Here is a 20,544-nt window from a genome sequence, read left to right as displayed (position 1 = left end):
TTGAAACTCCCTCTTGAATTCCTCCCTATTATGTCCCTCTTCTTACAAAACAAAAAAAAGGCTCCTAAACAGCAAGCTGAATGGTAATACCCACGGAACTGCAGTAGGAATTCCTTTAGCAATCATTTGAATGTTATCCAGAAAATGCAGTACTGTCTCGGCTGTATGTTTTTGTACAGTCTTTCACTTTACTGTATACAGTATGCATCTACAGTAGGTAGCAACTCTTGTTCCAGTCTATACCAAAAGGGTGGCACTGTTAGTAATTGTTATAACTCACGTATTGTCAGTTTGTCAAATTGCTAGTACTGTACATCATGTCCAGTGTACATAGATCATAGGCGCAAAGGTTAAGAAAACAAAGTTTAAAAGCAGCTCCTGAGTAAGACTGTTGTCTTTGCTATTTGTAACAAGTTGTGCACAGACCAGGCGTCTTCTTATCCGTATGTGCTCTTGCCCAGCTGCACATGATTATCAGTGTATTATTTTATATGCCCGGATTCTGGTGCTCTCTCAATTATGCGTTCTGAAACCTGTCCTAACCAAGTTACCTCACAATCGGATAAGCACTTCTCTATCCGGTACATATATCCCACTGAAATTCCCGGTTGGGTTCTCTCTCGTGCATTCAAACGTAAGCATCTTCAGTGTGTTCAGGAATCGGCAGAGGCCTGGGAGTTTTTCTACACCCTCACAGGCCCTCTCAGAAGCCCCGGTAAGCCTCTGTGTCCCCAGTAACCGGTGCTAATCCTGTTGCAGCTCCAGCATCTCTGTGCTGGCAGGCGTGGCTGCAGTGCAGCGCAGGACCATCAATCAGCACACAATTACACTGGAACAATCCAGGCCCACACAATTACTGCTGTGTAAATCCTTGTAAACCAGCACTAACATGCACACACACACACACACACACACACAAACCTCGGCTTGTAACAGGCCCTGGGCATTTACAGCTTCAAGAGACGCCACGGGGAGGAGGGAGGGGGGGGGGGGGGGGGGGGGTCGCCGTGGGAATCACATACCATCCATTTCCATGGTGACCCACCGACAGAGGCAGGCATTTCATAATAACCAGCGCTCACTATCCCCAAGGGTGCTTCCCTCAGCAGCCTTACTTGAGGGGGGTGGAGGCGGGGCAAACAACTGCTTCTCTGAATTGGCCTCCTTCTAAATGAAACTGGTTTTGATGCATTTAAAAAAAGGGAGGACCAGTTTGATGACGTGTTCTATTCTACAGACGTTGGCCATGGGGATGAACCGCTGATACTTAAGTAAACAGAATTCATACAAAACAGGCAATATATTGTTTTATGGCAAGTCTCCACATGGGTTAAACACAAACAAGTTAGCTGTCATTATTTCACTTCTGATAAGGCAACACGGACAATAGAAAGTCACACTGACTAACACAGCAGGAATATGGGACTTTGCCACAGCATAAAAAATTAGAATGCAAAGCAATGTCTCTTTAAGAAAGCCTGAAACTGCTCCAGCTGTACGTACATCATCCGATAGATTCTTGTAACCAAGGAAGGAGGTTTGGGGAATTTCAAATCAATAACATTCAGTGTATTACAAAGCAGATTAAAATAAAATTCAATTCAAAACACTTTTCCCCTCCAACACTTTGAATAGGCTCCCTGCTGCTGGGCTGTTTAATAACTGGAACTGGTAAGCACCACACTGGGAGATTTTAAAAAAAGTGCAAATTCGGTGCCTGGATTGTTATAATTTATCACTGCTGTAACATCCTCAAGACATTTAACACACACGTTTTTACTGAGTTGTGAATAAAGCAATGTTACCATGACAGTAAATTGGTTCAGTATGTCCCTCTTGACGACAAAAATATCAGTTTTTTTCTTTAAACAAAAAAATGTGGGTTTAAAAAAAAAAAAATAATAATTTCCCCAACAGACCACTCCCTCGCCCCAAAAAAGCTTTTGAAGAGGCAGCGTGTTTCAGCTTAAATTACAGGCCTCGCACAGGGACAGATCTCGGTCCAAGAGCTGTAAATTGGAAGGAGGTGGTTTGGGAGAGGGCCACGTTCCAGGTCTCGCTGTCTGTCTGCGGCAAACATACAGACAGACAGACAGACAGACAGACCGACCGACAGACAGACAGACAGACAGACAGACAGACTCGAGGGAGGCCCTTGCTTTGCTGAGAAACCCAGGAACTTAACAGATGATTTACTGAACTCCAAAAATTTACATTTAAAAAAAAAAAACAAATCTCCTGGAAAGAGTTCCATATGCGGTTCGTCCAAAACACGAACCACCCTTATTTGTTAGGTCTAAAAAAAAAAATAATAATAAAAAAAAATAATAATAATTGATATGCCCTAGCACCAAGTCTTTCAAATGCTTCAAAAGACTAAAATATTTACTGTAAACACCAGTAGAGGTGGATTCAAAATCAGTGTTCCTTTATTGTATATAGATTTTTGTGTTATACGCCGCAATTTAATAAAACTCGCCTCTCAACTGCATAAACAAGCACATCAAAAACAGTACAAAATGAGTTGTGTTGATGTTGACACTTTGTAGTTCCCCATGCACATTCATTTGCATCTCATTTCTAACCGGGACACCAGGGGGTTTAAAAGAACTGGGATGCAGCTCATTGTAATGCACCACTGATTCCATGACAGGAAATAACGAGAGGTGTTGAGGGAAGTCTTCCCAGGACAGCGTAGATACTGCTGCTCTGTACAGTACCTGGACCTGTGTGGTTGACATTGCAGAGGGCACACTGCCATTAGTGCCTGCCTTTCAACGTACGCCAGCCAGGGAATAGAAGGATTCTTTCACACTGGGTATTTTTTTTCCAAGCAGGTACGCCTCAAGTGGTCTTTACATCATTAAATTAGCAACATTTTTGTGAACGAATAATAAACTAGGAACTATTGATTCTTTACATTAAGTTTTACTTTTCATATTGTGCGTTGCCAAACAGTAATGTTGTTTGCATTGAGCGTATAACCTACTTCAAGTCTGAACTTGTTCAGTATTTTAAGTTACTTGTAATAAAATATTAAACAGGAAAAATAAAGTTCTGAATGTGATAAAACCGCATCCTATATACATGTGCACGTACCTATAGACCTATTGTCATTGTATCCCATTGTATTCCCTCACTCCAGTTATGTGCATGACTTCAGAACAGTCCCGAGACCATGCAATTATGTAAAATAAAAATCTGGTCAACTTATTTTTTCTCAAAACACAAAACAAAATTGTAGTTTGTGTCAACACTGTTCTTTAGGTTAATCCTTCTGGGCAGGACAACAGGTATCCTTATTAAAGGGGAGTGTCACATATTAGAGTTAAATGAATGAATTAAAATCTACTGACAAGCTGCATGTCAGCATTTATATAAACCAGGGGCAGTGGCTTTATAAAAACTCAGTTAAACTGTCTTAGATACATTTCAAATGTGTTGTGGAGCCCAGCACATTCTCCATCTGATTAGCAAAACTAAAACAAATACAGACGTGCTCAAATTTGTTGGTACCCTTACAGCTCATTGAAATAATGCTTCATTCCTCCTGAAAAGTGAAGAATTTAAAAGCTATTTTATCATGTATACTTGCATGCCTTTGGTATGTCATAGAATAAAGCAAAGAAGCTGTGAAAAGAGATGAATTATTGCTTATTCTACAAAAGATATTCTAAAATGGCCTGGACACATTTGTTGGTAACCCTTAGAAAAGATAATAAATAATTGGATTATAGTGATATTTCAAACTAATTAGTTTCTTTAATTAGTATCACACATGTCTCCAATCTTGTAATCAGTCATTCAGCCTATTTAAATTGAGAAAAGTAGTCACTGTGCTGTTTGGTATCATTGTGTGCACCACACTGAACATGGACCAGAGAAAGCAAAGGAGAGAGTTGTCTGAGGAGATCAGAAAGAAAATAATAGACAAGCATGGTAAAGGTAAAGGCTACAAGACCATCTCCAAGCAGCTTGATGTTCCTGTGACAACAGTTGCAAATATTATTAAGAAGTTTAAGGTCCATGGAACTGTAGCCAACCTCCCTGGGCGCGGCCGCAAGAGGAAAATCGACCCCAGACTGAACAGAAGGATAGTGCGAATGGTAGAAAAAGAACCAAGGATAACTGCCAAAGAGATACAAGCTGAACTCCAAGGTGAAGGTACGTCAGTTTCTGATCGCACCATCCGTCGCTTTTTGAGCGAAAGTGGGCTCCATGGAAGAAGACCCCGGAGGACTCCACTTTTGACAGAAAAACATAAAAAAGCCAGACTGGAATTTGCTAAAATGCATATTGACAAGCCACAATCCTTCTGGGAGAATGTCCTTTGGACAGATGAGTCAAAACTGGAGCTTTTTGGCAAGTCACATCAGCTCTATGTTCACAGACGAAAAAATTAAGCTTTCAAAGAAAAGAACACCATACCTACAGTGAAACATGGAGGAGGCTCGGTTATGTTTTGGGGCTGCTTTGCTGCGCCTGGCACAAGGTGCCTTGAAATCTCAAGACTATCAAGGCATTCTGGAGCGAAACGTACTGCCCAGTGTCAGAAAGCTCTGTCTCAGTCGCAGGTCATGGGTCCTCCAACAGGATAATGACCCAAAACACACAGCTAAAAGCACCCAAGAATGGATAAGAACAAAACATTGGACTATTCTGAAGTGGCCTTCTATGAGTCCTGATCTGAATCCTATCGAACATCTATGGAAAGAGCTGAAACTTGCAGTCTGGAGAAGGCACCCATCAAACCTGAGACAGCTGGAGCAGTTTGCTCAGGAAGAGTGGGCCAAACTACTTGTTAACGGTGCAGAAGTCTCATTGAGAGCTACAGAAAACGTTTGATTGCAGTGATTGCCTCTAAAGGTTGTGCAACAAAATATTAGGTTAGCGGTCCCATCATTTTTGTCCATGCCATTTTCATTTGTTTTCTTATTTACAATATTATGTTGAATAAAAAATCAAAAGCAAAGTCTGATTTCTATTAAATATGGAATAAACAATGGTGGATGCCAATTACTTTTGTCAGTTTCAAGTTATTTCGTTTTTTGTGGAGGGGTACCAACAAATTTGAGCACGTCTGTATTTATCTTTATTTTGAAGTGTGAAGGAATGGTTTGAACAGGACTGCTCTAAATCACTCAGCGTTCTGGCTGCACAGAATGCATTACAAAAGTGCACTAGATGCAACTGATAAACAGGACAGCATTCCCTCAAAACATTTTTGGTTTCAGAACAACGTCAGTGTTTTCTATAGGAGTTTAATGATATCGAAAGTTTAAAACTACAGTAGAATTGCTTTTTCTCCATTCTCAATAGTGCAGGTTTTGAAAACAAAGATTCAGCTGCCACTTTATTTATAACACATAGTCAGTAAGCCATCCATATTGTAAAGCATTGTAATAAATAATATCTTAATTATACAGCTGAACAATCCAGATCAAGCATCAGACGCTCAAAGACTCATTCTTGATGGCTGGGCTAATAGGAACCCAGCAAAGCAAGACAAGATGGTTATTCAAAGCAGTAAATGCACGGCAATGATACACTTTTTAATTCATAGCTGCAGTAGGCAAATCGCTTTGTTGCAGTTTATTAACAGGGATCACAGTGGCAAGCCGTCTGGATGTTCCAGACTTCTAAGACTTTTTTATTTACATTTTAATGAATGTATGTGGCTTCATTATTGTGAAGGCAATAATAATTCAATAGGCCAGTCCACACAAATGCTGAACAGTATATTAACAAAGAAAGGCAACATGTATTCATTCTCATACAGACAGAACAAAGCCCCTGGACAAAACATTACAGGACGGCAATATTCTGGTAATTTATTAAAATGGGAGACTTTGAAAAACAATTTCATTTGCCAGGTGTAAACTAGTTACACTGGGAAAAAAAACCCTGAAACTGTGCTTTGTCTTGCTCCATTACAGACAGTGAAATGAAATTCACCTCCACTAATAATAGGGCTGCACAACACTGCATTACTCCAGAGAATACACGCGAGAGAGAGAGAGAAAAAAACACCTGGCTTATACCGTGGTACAGCCACTTCCAGCTCAACGTAAGGGCATTGCAAATCAATTTGAAAAACGATCGTCCCCTTTCATTTACATAATAAAATGAGCGTAATTACAACGTGCGCCAATCAGCCTGGAAAATGCAATTCACTCTTATTTTGCAAGCACGAACACCAACTGCAGATTAACAATTTCATCCTAGAGTCTTGCAGACACACACAGAAATCAGTGGAACTAATGTAATAGTTCACGATAAAGGAATTGTTTTTCATGTCAACAGAAGAGGTTCAGAATCAGCTCAATAAGCCCAACGCGTCCCCCTGCCCCTTATCAAGATAGAAGTCATGCAGCCTACACCAGGAGCTTGTGAACTTTGCAGGTCAACTTTCAAGATTTCTGTTTTGTTCCTAACATAGAAATGTAAAGTACTTGCAGCAAACAAACTAGTTCCATTAAAAACAGGCATTTTTTTCTATTAAAGATGCACATGTTACGGTAAACATGAATTACAATTTTCTGACAGTAGTTTTTCCAAGTGATTATGAGCAAAATAAAATATGTGAGTTACTGATAAAGTAGAACGAAAGGGTCAGGTTTCAGGGAGGTTTAACAGCATTGTGTAATTAACCAAATCGCATGTTTTCAATGTTCATGTAATCCTCATACAGGGATGATGCAGTCAATTGTGTTCATATCTTAGACAAAAATACAGTTACCCTAATGTGTGTGTCTTTTATAACGGAATTCTACTGCAAGCATCATCAGAAAGTCTTGAGCCTGCCAGCAGTTTGATATTGACAACTTATTTAATGTAACAAGCATGAGCCTACATGTTTATGGGCAGGACCTGATCGATAAATCAAACCTCACGCAAGGAAGCACACAATTTCTACTAGTGCTGTTCCTCTCTGCATTATAAGACAACAATAATGAGAGTCCCGATTAGTTTTGGATAACCGATTGTTTTTACTGTACAGCTCTGTCCAAAAGTTTTGCATCCCCCTATAGAATAAACATATTGTGCTTCATAAAGTCGAATGAAACCTGCTGAACAACGTTCCGTTAACATATTGAATTACACACCGCTTTGTAGTTTTCCATATACTTAACGAAAAACTGACAAATTGAAAAAAGTGACATTTTGAAATCCAATATGAAATACTGCATTACTATTCTGGTTTCCGGTAGACTTCTGCAATATAATTGTGTAGCTTCTTTGCCTATGATGTTAAATAAAATATCTAAATTATGTTTATAGGTTTTTTGTTTTTTTAATTAATGTCTCAATCCTAAAATTCGAGGTGATGCAAAATGTTGGGCCATAGCTGTTTGTATCCCATAGCAACCCTATTAAAGATGCCCTTACTTGGTGGTGGATTGAAGCGGTTTCTGTGTATAGCATGCAGGTACTGTATATTACTCAACCCCTCACCCTGAAGACAAATGAACACATCAGAGGCATACAGCGCAAAGAAGAAAATAAAAAGGCTGATGAGCAGCGCAGCTTTCTTGAGCAGCCAGCTAGCAGTTCAAATACAAGAAGCCCTTAAATACTCAGGTTTAGAGTGCTGCATTACATGCCCTGATTGTATGCATATTCAATCACTTCTAACCACATTACCTAGCAGAGGCTTACAACAATCCTACTGGAGCGGGATTAGTGGAAGGGAGCTGCTGAAAATGAGTTAAACTTCTCTGCAAAACTACTACAAGCAGACCAGTACAACGAGCATAGAGCTCTGCTAGTGGGGATGGAACAGGCTGAGGGATCCATAGCCTTTCTCTAGCATTAACAATGAGCAGCATTCAGCCACAGCATAAACACTGCCATTCCTGTCCAGATATGCTCCTGTGGCATTTTACCATGGAAATACAGGCCTAACTGAACAATTCTGTTCATTATTATCTTCTAGGATATACTGTACAAACATTTTATTTCAATGTTTTCTAAAACATTCAAACTCGCAATTCCACAATAGATTACTTTTTAAGGGGATACAACAATTCTGATATGCAACGCCCCGATTGCTTTAATACTATATTGACAGGCCTTACCTCAGCCTGGACCACTGTCTGTTAAACATGGACTGGAACAGCCATCCAGGACAGGATCTGCTGTACCAACCCCTGGATTCTTGATAAAGTGCACTTCAGTGATCCCTTTGAAGTGATATTGAAAGGATTTGAGTGTAAATCACAGTTTTCAAGAGCACTAGACCCTCCTCACCCAATACCCATGCCTAAGGTTTGATTCAGCGCAGTTTAGGGAGGCTTGTATAAACCTGCAGAAAACGATTTCTTGGATTTGGTTCATGATATTGATGGGACACAACTTCAGCTTCATACAGCTACTAAAAAAGAATGCAGATTGATTCAGTGTACAGACCGTCTTCAGATATAGCTATGCTTGCAGTTATTGAATTTCCATATACACGTATACCTGCTCACTGACAGGCAGCAAACGAAATTGATTTTTGGTGAGCTATTGCAGGTTGGAATGAGTACTTCAATATGTGTTCAGATTTGTATAAAGCAGATTTAAAAAGGAAACAAAAGCCATGATGGATTTGTGTGTGTGTGTAGGGGAATGACGTTTGCTTCTCCCAGAATAGATTTAATCCAAGATAAAAGTTGTTTTGCTATCAGCGCTTGCTATTGAAAAAGAGTCAGCTTCCTCAATGGGGACGTCTATGATGTAACCTGTTTCCAAGGGGAACGATCACAGTATTAATGAAAGCTGGTGTTAAGCTGCTTTGGATTCATGTTAAGTGGATTCACTTAATACTAACAGCAACAGCAGAAGGCTATTTAATAGAGCTCAAGTACAACTGTCCCTACAGACAGTGAAGCTCAGGGACCGGAAGAACTTAATTGGGACTGACCATCAACAAGAAATCAAGATCTGTACTGCTGTACTACAGTACACTTGAAGCCAATAGTCAAAACAGCACTGCTTGGTCATATGTAGTCAAACCAGAACAAATGAAGTCGCATCTTTATGATAAAAACAGAAACAGACAGACACACACTTTTTACAACGTGACTTCATTTGTCATGGACCGATTGACAGTTATGGCAGGTGTTTCATGTCCACCACAGACGTCTGTAAAATATAAAAGCTGCACCTCCCTTTTCCATTTTCAGTCTAGATCTACAAGACAGAAGTTCAGAGTGACAGTCGGCCGATAGGCTTTCAATCCCTGACATGCATTCTGGACAGAAAAAACTGCATCTCCCTGTTGCAAGATCAAAAAGACGATCTTCCAGACTCTGCTTGAGTAGGCATTCAGTTGGCAGGGGCTTTTCATACCCACGCCTGCACAAGTTACTGGGGTACCCTGGGTACAGTCGACAGAGCAGATTTCACTGTAGTCATTAAGTAATGGGAGTATAGACCTCAAGAAAAGTCCCCGTTCCGGTGGCCCTGTAGTGCACTGAAAGGGTTTTGCAGCTTTGCAATCAGCAACTCATTTCCTAATCCAAGAGTGGTAATAAATCAGCAATAATCATTGCATTGAGAACACTTTATTCAAAAGCAAGAAGCAAACAAATGTGTAAACTTGCCAAAAGCCATCAAATATGCTTGTGCATGCTATTGTACACAGCAATATAACACACTAAGAAAGCTTTATTATTACAAAGCAGGAACAGTCACAAAAGCATTCAAATATAACTGAAAGCTGCAAGCCATAGAATATACACATAAGGCTTCAAATAGGGCTCCAGGGGGATCAATGAATGCTGAAAAAACTCACAAAATAAAAGGTGATCAATAATTATTAAGCGTTGCTCGTGTTTCGGCAGGTGTTGCTGGTTTTTAGTCCCATCTACATGTCACATGAATTCAACAGACCAGAAAGCCCCTAGAAGCAGTGGCAAGGAAAATGGACCCTCTACAGAAACATTAGTGTTCCCGAGAAGATCCAGTACTGTACAAGCTATTAATGTGTTCACATGAATCCAAGGTGCCTTTGTCAGAGAGAGCCCCATTTTAAATCAGATTCAGCCTTTGTGAAAGATCCATCAGTGCACTGAATTCCAAAAGAAGGTACCGCATATATTAACACTCATACTCCCCCACCCCCACCCCCACCTCCAGTACCATCCCTTCGACTCATTTGGGAAACTGAATGGCAAGCAGCAGCATTAATGAGAATGTAACATTCCTGCCAAGGGCTGAAATCTCTATCGAGCGACATCCGAAGGGTGGATTGCACCTTTCTAGGGAAGTGGAAATCTCAAGCAGTCCGATAATATGATAAGGTATTGATATTTCACACTTTCACTGTTATTTCCTCTCTGAGGGATTACTTATGCTCCTTCAGGAAAGTCTACACAGTACTGATTCAGGGACAGCTGCATCCAAATCAAACGCGGATTGCAGGTCATCAAGCTGAATCTTAAAGGCACAGGAACTGCATTTCCAGATATTCAGCAATGCAAGAGGAATAAGCACTAATAACAAGTGGACAGCAGGGGTCAGTGCAGAGGCTTTTCACACTTCACCCCTGGTCTACAGTGCATTTCCAATGGATGGTGTTAATGGCTAAAGTAAGTGGTGCATCAGTGTCATTATATGCATTTGAGTCAGGCACATGAAACCGTTCTAGAAATGTTTTAAGTTTCACATTTACAAGCATCCATAGCAATACATTGCTGATTAAGCCTTAGATAAAGTTTATCCGCCGTAGTCAATGGGGAACATAAGTTAACAAAAAGTCATCTAAATCAGAACGATTTTCCGACGGCCCTACATTTTGTAAGGATGCAACTGCTGCCTGCTGTAAAATGAAATATGGCTTTAATTTAAAGGATGAATACATAGCCTTCAGTTACTATCTATACCCACTAACTCAGGCAACATTTGGTAGTCAAAAATGGGTGCTAATCATGGTCTGTGAAAAGAGCTCTTAAAATATGTTTAACCCTAACGTTAAAATAGGATATTAAAACACAAATCTAACATCCCAAGATGAATAAATTAACTAAAACAAACAATAACATAATTAGGGCTTCTGTTTTTTGGGTTTTATTAATACTATTTTTCGGTACTTATTTTTAGCTATTTTCAGGTTTTATCATGTATATCGGTTTTTTGGGGGGCTTTCGTTTTTGATATACTGTATGAAATTAGTGTCTTCAGTTACTTTCCAAAATCCTTGAGCATTTTTTTTTTGTATGTCAAAATATGTATAGTAACTCAACAGTACTTGCACACTTAAGTTGTACCTTCTTTCCTTTGCTGTCTTCCACAACAAAATCCCTATGGTCAAGGACACATTCTTCTGGGGTTTTTGTGTGTAGGCATTTTTGTACATTTTGCCACAATTCTGTTTTAAATCCTCTGTATCTTAACTGTAATACAGCTTTAAATTCCACTAACAAGCCTCCATCCTGATTGTAATCTTGTTTTAAATCTCGCAAGCGGAGTCTCCATTAAAAATGTAGGAATGTGCTGTCACTCAGTAGTTGGGGCGGGTTTAAAGTATTCAAAACGAATCAATGATAGGAAGGCGGGGCATTGCCCTGCAGCACTGGGAAATGTATTTATTATTATTTTTGTAGTAGGTTTTATTTTTTAATGGGAAATGGGTAAAGTCAACGTGAATTGATTAACCAGTTCCACAGTTTTTCCGGTGTTTTCCAGTGTTTATTGGCAATCCACCGATTAAATTTTTTTTTTGTATTGGGTTTTAAATCGGTTAAACTTAACGCCCTAAACATAATGAAAACATTTTTACAAAAACCTTGTAAGCCGCCAGCAAACTTGAGGGACCATAGCAGTACTTGTCATCTTTTTCCTGGCACTACAGACATTTCATCCCATTCATGGTCCCAAAAGAGCCAGTGTATTACACTGTCATTTATCTTTCTAACAAGAGAGAGACAATATTCCTGACACAATCCTGTGCCATGACAATGTTTACCGGCGAGATTGTGAAGCAAGATTTATACTGTCAACCAGTGGCTGCACAAGCTTATTTGTCAAGAGAATAACCGTGCAAGTCCACTGTTGGTACAATATATTTTTATAGGCGGCATCTATATTTATTAAAGTGTCGCTTGTCTCTCGAAATAGAATCTGTACCAACAGCAGCCCAGGTGACTGTGAGAAACTTTCAGTGTTATATAAAGGCATTGCCACAAAATGAACTCACTAGCTGATTAACTCTTTCACCTCCTGAGGCCCCTGGTTTAAAATGCGGCTCAGATCGCTAGGGAGATGGGTTTGGTGATCTCAAGCTAGCCCCCGGGTGATACCTGTGCATCAAAACTGCCAGTCTGTGTTTGGGGGCGGGGTTGGGTGTCTAGTTAACAAAGGAGGTACAACAAATGTGGCCACAAATTGGTTAAAGTTTTAAAAATTATCATTAGGAATCAATTACAATATATAACAAAATACAGCTGTCAACCAAATGTAAATAAACTAAAACTGAACAGTACAAGGCTGTAACTCCTACCTCTGATCTCCGACAACACTGGATCAGATAAGAGTTTCTCTCTTGTGGTTTATCATGTTACCAGAAGCGCTGTATGCAATTACAACATTATTAGGAATAAGTAATTATTCTTTACATTACTCACAACTCTACATCCCCAACAGAACTGCTCCAATATACTGTTCGGCTTATTCTGTTTATTAGTGCTAGGCACACTGTAGCGCCGCTTAGATAATGGAGCAGAAGATGAACTCTGATACACCAAAAATGGCCTGCACTCTAATGCATTCTCTTAATTACTGTATTTGGATGCATGAATCTGATCAGAGAGACTAGGCAGCCCCCCCCCCCCCCCCCCCGAGTTCATTAGCAGAGGTACTGGCAGAATAGTGTATGCAGGTCCTGCTACTGCAAGCTTTGGAATTAATTCCATACAGTTTTATTGCTGCTGTAGTTGTAAGCAAGCATGTGCTGGCCTTTGCCTCTCTCTCTCTCAGATACACACAACGTTTCGAATGTGGTTTGCCCTACGTGAAACATTCATGCTTTGTTTTCAGTGGTTCCCCTTTGCCACTCCCTGGGCACCTCTCCTAGGGACTCTGGTACAAAATTAATTTGATTCTGTTTCCGCTGGCAGGTACACAAGGTCTTTCTGGCACCACACAGCTGAGCCCTGCAGCTGTTCCAGTCCTTGCACACGGAACGAGCTACCTGTCTCATCGCATTACCAGCCGGCACGCTACAGACACTGAGCTAATGGCACGCTCGCAGAAACACACACTTAGCACAGCCAAAACGTACACACTGCCGCTCAGTTAGCAGGCTGAAAGAGTGTGGTCTAGCGACAAGTCCCTGGTTTCAAAACCTACAGGGCAGCATAGGCATGGATGAACTACTGTAAAGCCAACCCAATTTGTGTCTCAAAGCATGGAACAAGATGTGGATTACACTAGGCCTACAGTATGTTGGAGTTCTTTAATGGAAATTTCCTGAACACACACAAGCGCAAATTACAGACTTAGAAACTCCAGTCCCAGGCTTCAGAACTCGCCTTGTTTAGAAATTGTTGACTAGGCACCAGGAATTTGACTCCTAAATCTGCTCTGAACTGATTGCACTTATCAATGTGTGAATCTTACCCGTAGGTTTAGAAGTTGTCTGTGCAGCTATAGGGGAGAAGGAGCAATCTATTTAACAAAGGCCTGGTTGCTTAAACTCCTGGCTCAAAATCATTTAAATGATGTACTGAATAGACATCATTTCTGAAAACCAGAACTGGGTGCAGAACAAGTAAGTTTCTCAAGCTGCATTAAAATAGTATCTTATACCATGCTTATTACACATATCAAATCATTCTTATACAATTACACACATATATATTTCTTAAATAAATGAGATGCTATACATTTTTGTGATGGACAACGAGCAACAGTTGCCATATGTAGCATGCAATACAATACAATACAATACATCTCACAATTAGCATTGAAGTTTACAGCTAAACCACAGAATTAGCCAAGATGAATAGATAATAAAAGGGGATTTATACTGTAGTATTGAGCAATTAGAAATAGATACAGAAAGCTATGCGCATTTAGGAATGGAAGGTTAGGGGAAAATCAAACACGGAATACTACAAAAATGAAACAGAGACAGCTCATCGCTTCCCCCACACAAAGGGCTTCCTGCCATGGAGAACTTCCAGAGCAAGAGTCGCGTGAATTCCTAAATAGAGAGAGGGAGAGGGAGAGAGCGCAGCAGATGAATTATTTATTGGAGCCCTTTGCTTCATGTCAGCAGCTCTGCTGGATGAAATGATATTTATGGAGCCCCGAGGGACGAAGGCTGAGCTAAAGACCGGGGAAGGTTGCGTGAGGAGGGGGAAGGTCTGTGAACATGCAAGGTGAGCCGGAGACAGAGGAAGTCAACACACACACACACACACACACACACACACACACACACACACACACACACACACTGACATCACAGCAATGAACAATATGCTAAGAGAGACTACATTAAGGAACACCACCATGTTTGGGTCAGTAGGTCTTTCTCATAAAAGAAAAGATGTGCATCAGGATGTGGCTACTAAAAGCAGCAGGGTTTATTCATATCGTACATTTAATAAAATGAAGATATGAAATAATATACAAGAGGCATTCGTACATCCGCCTCTGTCTGTTGTAGTTAGGGAGTTAAGCAGTCTTTATGTGCAGTAATTGGAGTTTCCCATCAAGAAATCTAATATTACTGGTTATGGTAATGCATATTAAAGCGATAAGTATAGGGTGCACTGAGTGTACAAGGAGTGCCCTGCTATTGCATGACAAGTGCTTTGGTCTTGTCAGCTGTTCTGCCCCTAGCGTAACAGGATTGGAAGCCCAATGAATAGGAAAGGCAGTGAGATCCCAATCGTCTCCCCATTGTTTGCAATCACAAAGAGAATATTTCTGAGATTCTCTACCTTGCATTGAGCTTGTAAGAGGAAATCTCACAGCAGTTTAAGTATCTTGTTGTTCTAAATGTGCCTTAGACCTATGTTAGATGTTTTTAGTTCATAAAACACCGCTCCAACCTTTATTTTTAGCAATGTAAGGTACGTCAAGGTTTTTCGCATTACATTACTGGAAGAAGCTAAGAAAATGACCACAGAAGGCGACAGAGCAAAGCAGTGCAAGTATTGCAGGCTATAATTATGCACTTTAAAAACGCCAATGCTTAAGTTATGGAGACTCAGGTGGTTTGCTATAAATACTGCAACGCTTACCCTCAGGGACAAGCAATGAAGTTTTCCAGTAAATATATTTCAGAACATTATACCAATTAGCACTTATGAAACGCTTTTGACTAACTTTCTTGCAGTAAACACCACCACTGTGCATTGAGATTTATCCACAGAGGAATAAAGCATCTGGATAGAAAGTCTATAGTGACACACATTTTAACAGTGTACAGTATGCAAGAAGATACTATACAGCAATTGCTTCACCCCAGATTTAAAAGCCAGTCTTGTTTGCCAAGAGAGACTCCCTACTTCCACAGCTTCCTCCTCAAACCCCCAGCCAGTCCCTGACATCACAGCTCCCAGTCCTGACAGCATGGAACTGTGGTGAGAGTAAGAGACTCAGATTCTTACTGCAGGGGCCAGCAGCTCAGCCACAGGTCGCCATGGAGACACGGCCTGAGGGAGAGGAGGGCAGGTCAGGCTCCCATTAAGAAGCAATCCCAGGTAATTAATAACTTGTAAGCTTAATTAGGGCTGAAGAAAGGAGAATGATTCAGCTCCAACTGACAATTCTCTTAATAAAAGCCCAATTTAAACTGTCAGCATGATAAATATATATATATATATATATATATATATAAAAAAAAAATTATAATTTGATTTATTTATTTTAAAGGAAGACTCATTTTCAGTGAGTGGCAGTTGAATGCTAATTTGGAATTTTACCGCAATTTAAATTTTCCTAAGACTCGACAGTTTTCTACTGTAATTTGACAGCTTGCTGTATGTACAGTAGCTTGACAATTAAAATATAACATTTCCTTTAATGCTGGACACGCATAAAAAAGCCAGAAAAACTGCTTCCAACAACACATCTATCAACCCACAGTTACGACAAAATTACAAATGGCTTTAGAAAGCAGACCACAAAAACGGCTTAGCAGGTCACCGCTATTGCTAAGCAACAGCAGAAACGCCTTTTCTTAAACAAAACAGTAAGCAATCTGAATTTATCATATGAATCCCAACAAGCGTACACAATTATTTAAGATTCAGGATCCATTTTTAGCTGACAATATCCCCTCTGTGTTGCATTATACAGTTATAATTACAGAACTAATCAAGTATCGAATGACAGCTACAAAATAAATGTGGAGGACATTATTGGTTTTGTAATCAAATTTCCCAACCTCCCTTTTGAATAAGCTGCAGTATCATTTTTAATTTGACTTCCAGCAGTATGATTCTATTGACAACCCTTTTGTAGTGAGCATCACAGTAGACTATGAGGTCTATCTGAATGGTCCCACCAACCCCACCGCATCGGTTTATCTACAGCCATTACCACTATGCAAATACTCCACAGTGTAGCCAGCGCTACGCTGTGCCCCTATGCTGTTTAGCACAGATCGCTATTCAGTCAAAACAATGCCAGGGTTACAACTTCAGCAGACAGTAAACAATGCAGAAACTCTGAATGGAGCTATTCCCAGTAGGCAACGTTTATTTAAACGTATGCAGCATTATTTTGAGCAAGCATGCCTGTTTACAAAACAGTCTATATCCCCAGGCCCTGCTGTGTTTATATCTACACAGAGCCGGCAACTTTTTTAAACGCGTTTCGAGAGTTCCTTTATGGAACGCAATTCCAGGAGTGTCTCTCTCTATAAGGGACAATGCAGTATTTTGACAGCCTGGACACCCATTTTCACAAGTGTAGAGTGGATTTAAAACACAAGGAAAGATCATGTGAAGGTCCCCAGCAAGATGAGGACCCATTTCACTGCACCGGTAAACACAACCATTCTTATAAGAACCCTTACCCTGTACATTTACCCGCTAATCTCACCGCAGAATGCTAACATTGTCTTTGTGAATCCCGAGGGTGAGGAGCAGCAGTAGCACTGAAACCTGAATTGTTGACAGAAGGAGAGCGCTTGAGTGTCACAGGTGACATGTCTTCATCAGCTGCACAGACACCTCAGAACCACAGCGCACCGTCAGGACCAGGAGCTATTGCTGTTCTTTCAAAATCTCTTATCAGCTTTAGCTGTCAGTTGTATGCAGGGTCTCTCTGAAACTCACAGTAATACCTGAAATGGGTCTAATAATGCTACAGTACCACTCCTGTTTTTTAACTTAGTGTTAACAATGTTAACATGAATAACATTCTCTTGCTGTATCCCGTGTTGGAAACAGTGAGCAGCATTGCAGCGGGGAGATCATCAGGACACATTACAGTGCTTGGAAGAGAAATACTCAGATCAAAGTTGAGAAACGTATTCCCCAGGTGATTTAGACCTGTGTGTGAATAAAATAAAAATATGCATACGTTTAAAAATATATTATACAGGCATCAAGGCATACAGCAAAGGTAAAGGGACGTGCTTCTTGCAAACACTGCATGTTGTTCTATACGATAACTCTTATATACTTGTTCCCCTTTGTAACATTTTTTGTTGTCTTAGCATGAGTAGGAGTCGGGAGATACTGTATACTGCACGTTGCTGCTGTATTTTCTCCAACTCCAGTTACAGTATAAATTGACTGAATGACTGTAGGTTCAAAGGTCCCAATGCTCATACTGAGAGACACAAAGGTGTCAGTTTCTTTCATGATGCTTTTGAAAGAGAAACTGCTGCTTTAAAATGTTTGAGTCACTCATTGTGGTGGGGGAGGGGGGGGGGGGGGGGGGACAGTTTCATATAAATGTGCTTCTTTGATGACAGGAAGGTCTGTGGTTGCACCAATTCATTCCTTTAGAAATATTAAATATATGGGGGAGGGGGGGGGGGGGGGGAGTGAATTAAATAAATTGAGTCCACTTTCAAGTGGTTTATGATGTCACAGATGCCTATTACTTGCTTATAAATTAGCAGACCATGTCTTTTTTTATATTTGATCAAAATACAGAGAATGTGACAATTGGTTTTCAAATAACATGAACACAGTAAAAAAAAAAAAAAATGAAAGACTAGAAATCTCCATAAGGATAAACAGGGGGGCATGTTGAAGGATTTTGAAGTTCAAAGCCTTGAAGTCATATTGCATATTCAAAACTACCATATTTCTTATTTGAAAACCATATTTTTAAATATGCAATTATTTGTTGTATAATATGTGTGCAGTTTATAATTGTATTTTAAATCAGTCCACCTCTTTTCTTCCAGAGGTTTTATTTCACCTCCTGTTTTAGCCTGGCAAGGACATTATAGAATTCGCTTGCACCTCCATAGTTGTAACAGTTTTAATGAGAAATTGTGCTGCACATCCCTACACAAACAATACCCAAAAGACTTTGTTTAATCTCCCGTAAAGATGGCTCATCTCTCATATCGGGGCAGTGTTGCGTTGCACTGCACTGTCTCCGCTGTAAATAGACCTTATTAAAAACATCTAATATTTTTGTTAAATTTCACCTCACGTAACCCTGACTGGTGCCCAGCCCCTGGCTAAAAGCTACGAAAGATATTTTCTGTCAGACACCGCCCCTGAAACCAGTCATTAGATTGTCCTGCCTTAGAAGATTCCCTTTCGTACTCTAGGTGGGCTCTGCTTTTCTTCCTGCAGGTAAACCAGACAGCTTAAACACATCACTTTGTATTCAAAATGAACTGCGATAAAAAAAACAACAAGTCATCTGCTCCAAATCACACAGGCTCCCAGGAACCCACACAACATATGGTACGGTAACTGTGAAAGCCAGCGTGAATATAAAAAAAAAAAAAAAATCACACCAGATCCCTGAACAGCCAGCACAGTAACCCTGTGATTAATTAGCTGCCATAGAACTGCTTTGCCTGGGATACAAGTGGGGGGGACCTTAGACATTCCAAGACACCCAGCCAATTCCCAATCCCGCACATTGCAAAACTACGGTATTACCATAAAACAAATCAATCATAAACCAATTAACCTTTCCGCAGGTACGTGGGCTGGCATAGCAAAAATACTGCAGCAACAAACACCAAGAAAAGGAGTTTATATTCATGTCTGGGAAACGGTATCAGTTTGCAGTTGTAACCCTGAAATTCCTATTTCAGTGTCAAACGCCAAGAGCTTCAAACTCACAGCTTGAACCCCTCAGGTACTGAACAGCTGTACACAGCAGGCTACATGTTTCACCTGTACCCCATGAGCAAGTCTACACCAGAACAGCTGCTGGTCAGTGCAATCCCATATACCAGGTCCCTGGTCATCCAAGCATCAGGATTTTCTATAGCCTAGGCTTGTTGGCCATTTCCAATTGTCCAACACATCTATTTGCCTAATATATAAATGAAGGTCTGTAATGTTAAGTAAGGTCTATAGCAGCCACAAGCTCAAGAGTAACTACAGTAAATGGCTTTGTGTACTGTTCTTTGTGTTAAATGTGGTCTAAAATGATTTTGAACAAGAGAACATGTGTATGCAGTCTTTTATAAACAGTACCTGTGCAAATTCAGGCACACGAATACAGGACAACAGGATTACAAACACATATACAGACAGGCTGGTTTTCATTTCTATTAAAACAGATCGTTGCTTGGTCGCCGCTTTCCCACCAAACCTCAACACCATCCATATTTATGAGGTGTAGATCAATGGGGTGAGAGGAAGATGGATCACTTTGGGGAGAAGGAGCTGGAATAAAATCAGGACATCTTCCAGAACCGCCATCCCCATTAACAGCTCTGGATTAGTGGCTTTCACAGGCTGGACCGCTAGCAACAGAGACGGACTGTACAATCTGGGACATCAGAAGTCACCGCAACGTGACCGATGGAAAAACACACAATGCACTTTATCAAACAAGAGTCAACGATATACCCTGCCAGGTCTGTAACATCAGAGCTATCCGTGTAATGAAAAACTACACAAGTGTTTCTCGAATTTCATGGGGATACAGCGTTTATTTTAGGGTAATATGGTGCATATATTAAATTTTTATATATATATATATATATATATATATATATATATATTAAACATGAAAGACTATTCGTTAGCCCCAGCACTAAAATTAAGACAACAAAACAGAAGTTAACAGAATGGGAGTCTGTAAAATCGGATTTCCTCAGCTGCCATAAAATCATGTTTAAAATATTTGTAGTGCGTTCGGGGATTAAGACTGAAGGAAAACACATGCTAAATAAAACAAACAGTTTGAAGGCCCCTCAGCTATTCTTTGTACTGTCTTTTTAAGTACATGTACAGCTTTCAGACAGGTAGCTACTGTGATACAGCACTTCCCATAGTACACATGCGAGTCTTTACAAGTCCATAATCAAACAGTCCTTAGACACGACGCTAAACACTAAGCAACTGGGTTGACACACTTGTTTCTTTTACTATGGCAGTCATTTAGGGA

The 20,544-nt window shown here is 40.2% G+C and overlaps 1 protein-coding gene across 9 annotated transcripts in view; it reads right to left on the bottom strand.

Moving 5' to 3' along the window:
• Nucleotides 1-20,544, bottom strand: part of LOC117964337 (neogenin-like) — a 161,981-nt gene that overhangs the window by 121,044 nt on the left and 20,393 nt on the right. The gene's annotated exons all lie outside the window — the stretch shown is intronic.

Source organism: Acipenser ruthenus, chromosome 21 (assembly GCF_902713425.1).
Source record: "Acipenser ruthenus chromosome 21, fAciRut3.2 maternal haplotype, whole genome shotgun sequence".
Classification (NCBI taxonomy): domain Eukaryota; kingdom Metazoa; phylum Chordata; class Actinopteri; order Acipenseriformes; family Acipenseridae; genus Acipenser; species Acipenser ruthenus.
This window is presented reverse-complemented; position numbering and strand designations above follow the sequence as displayed.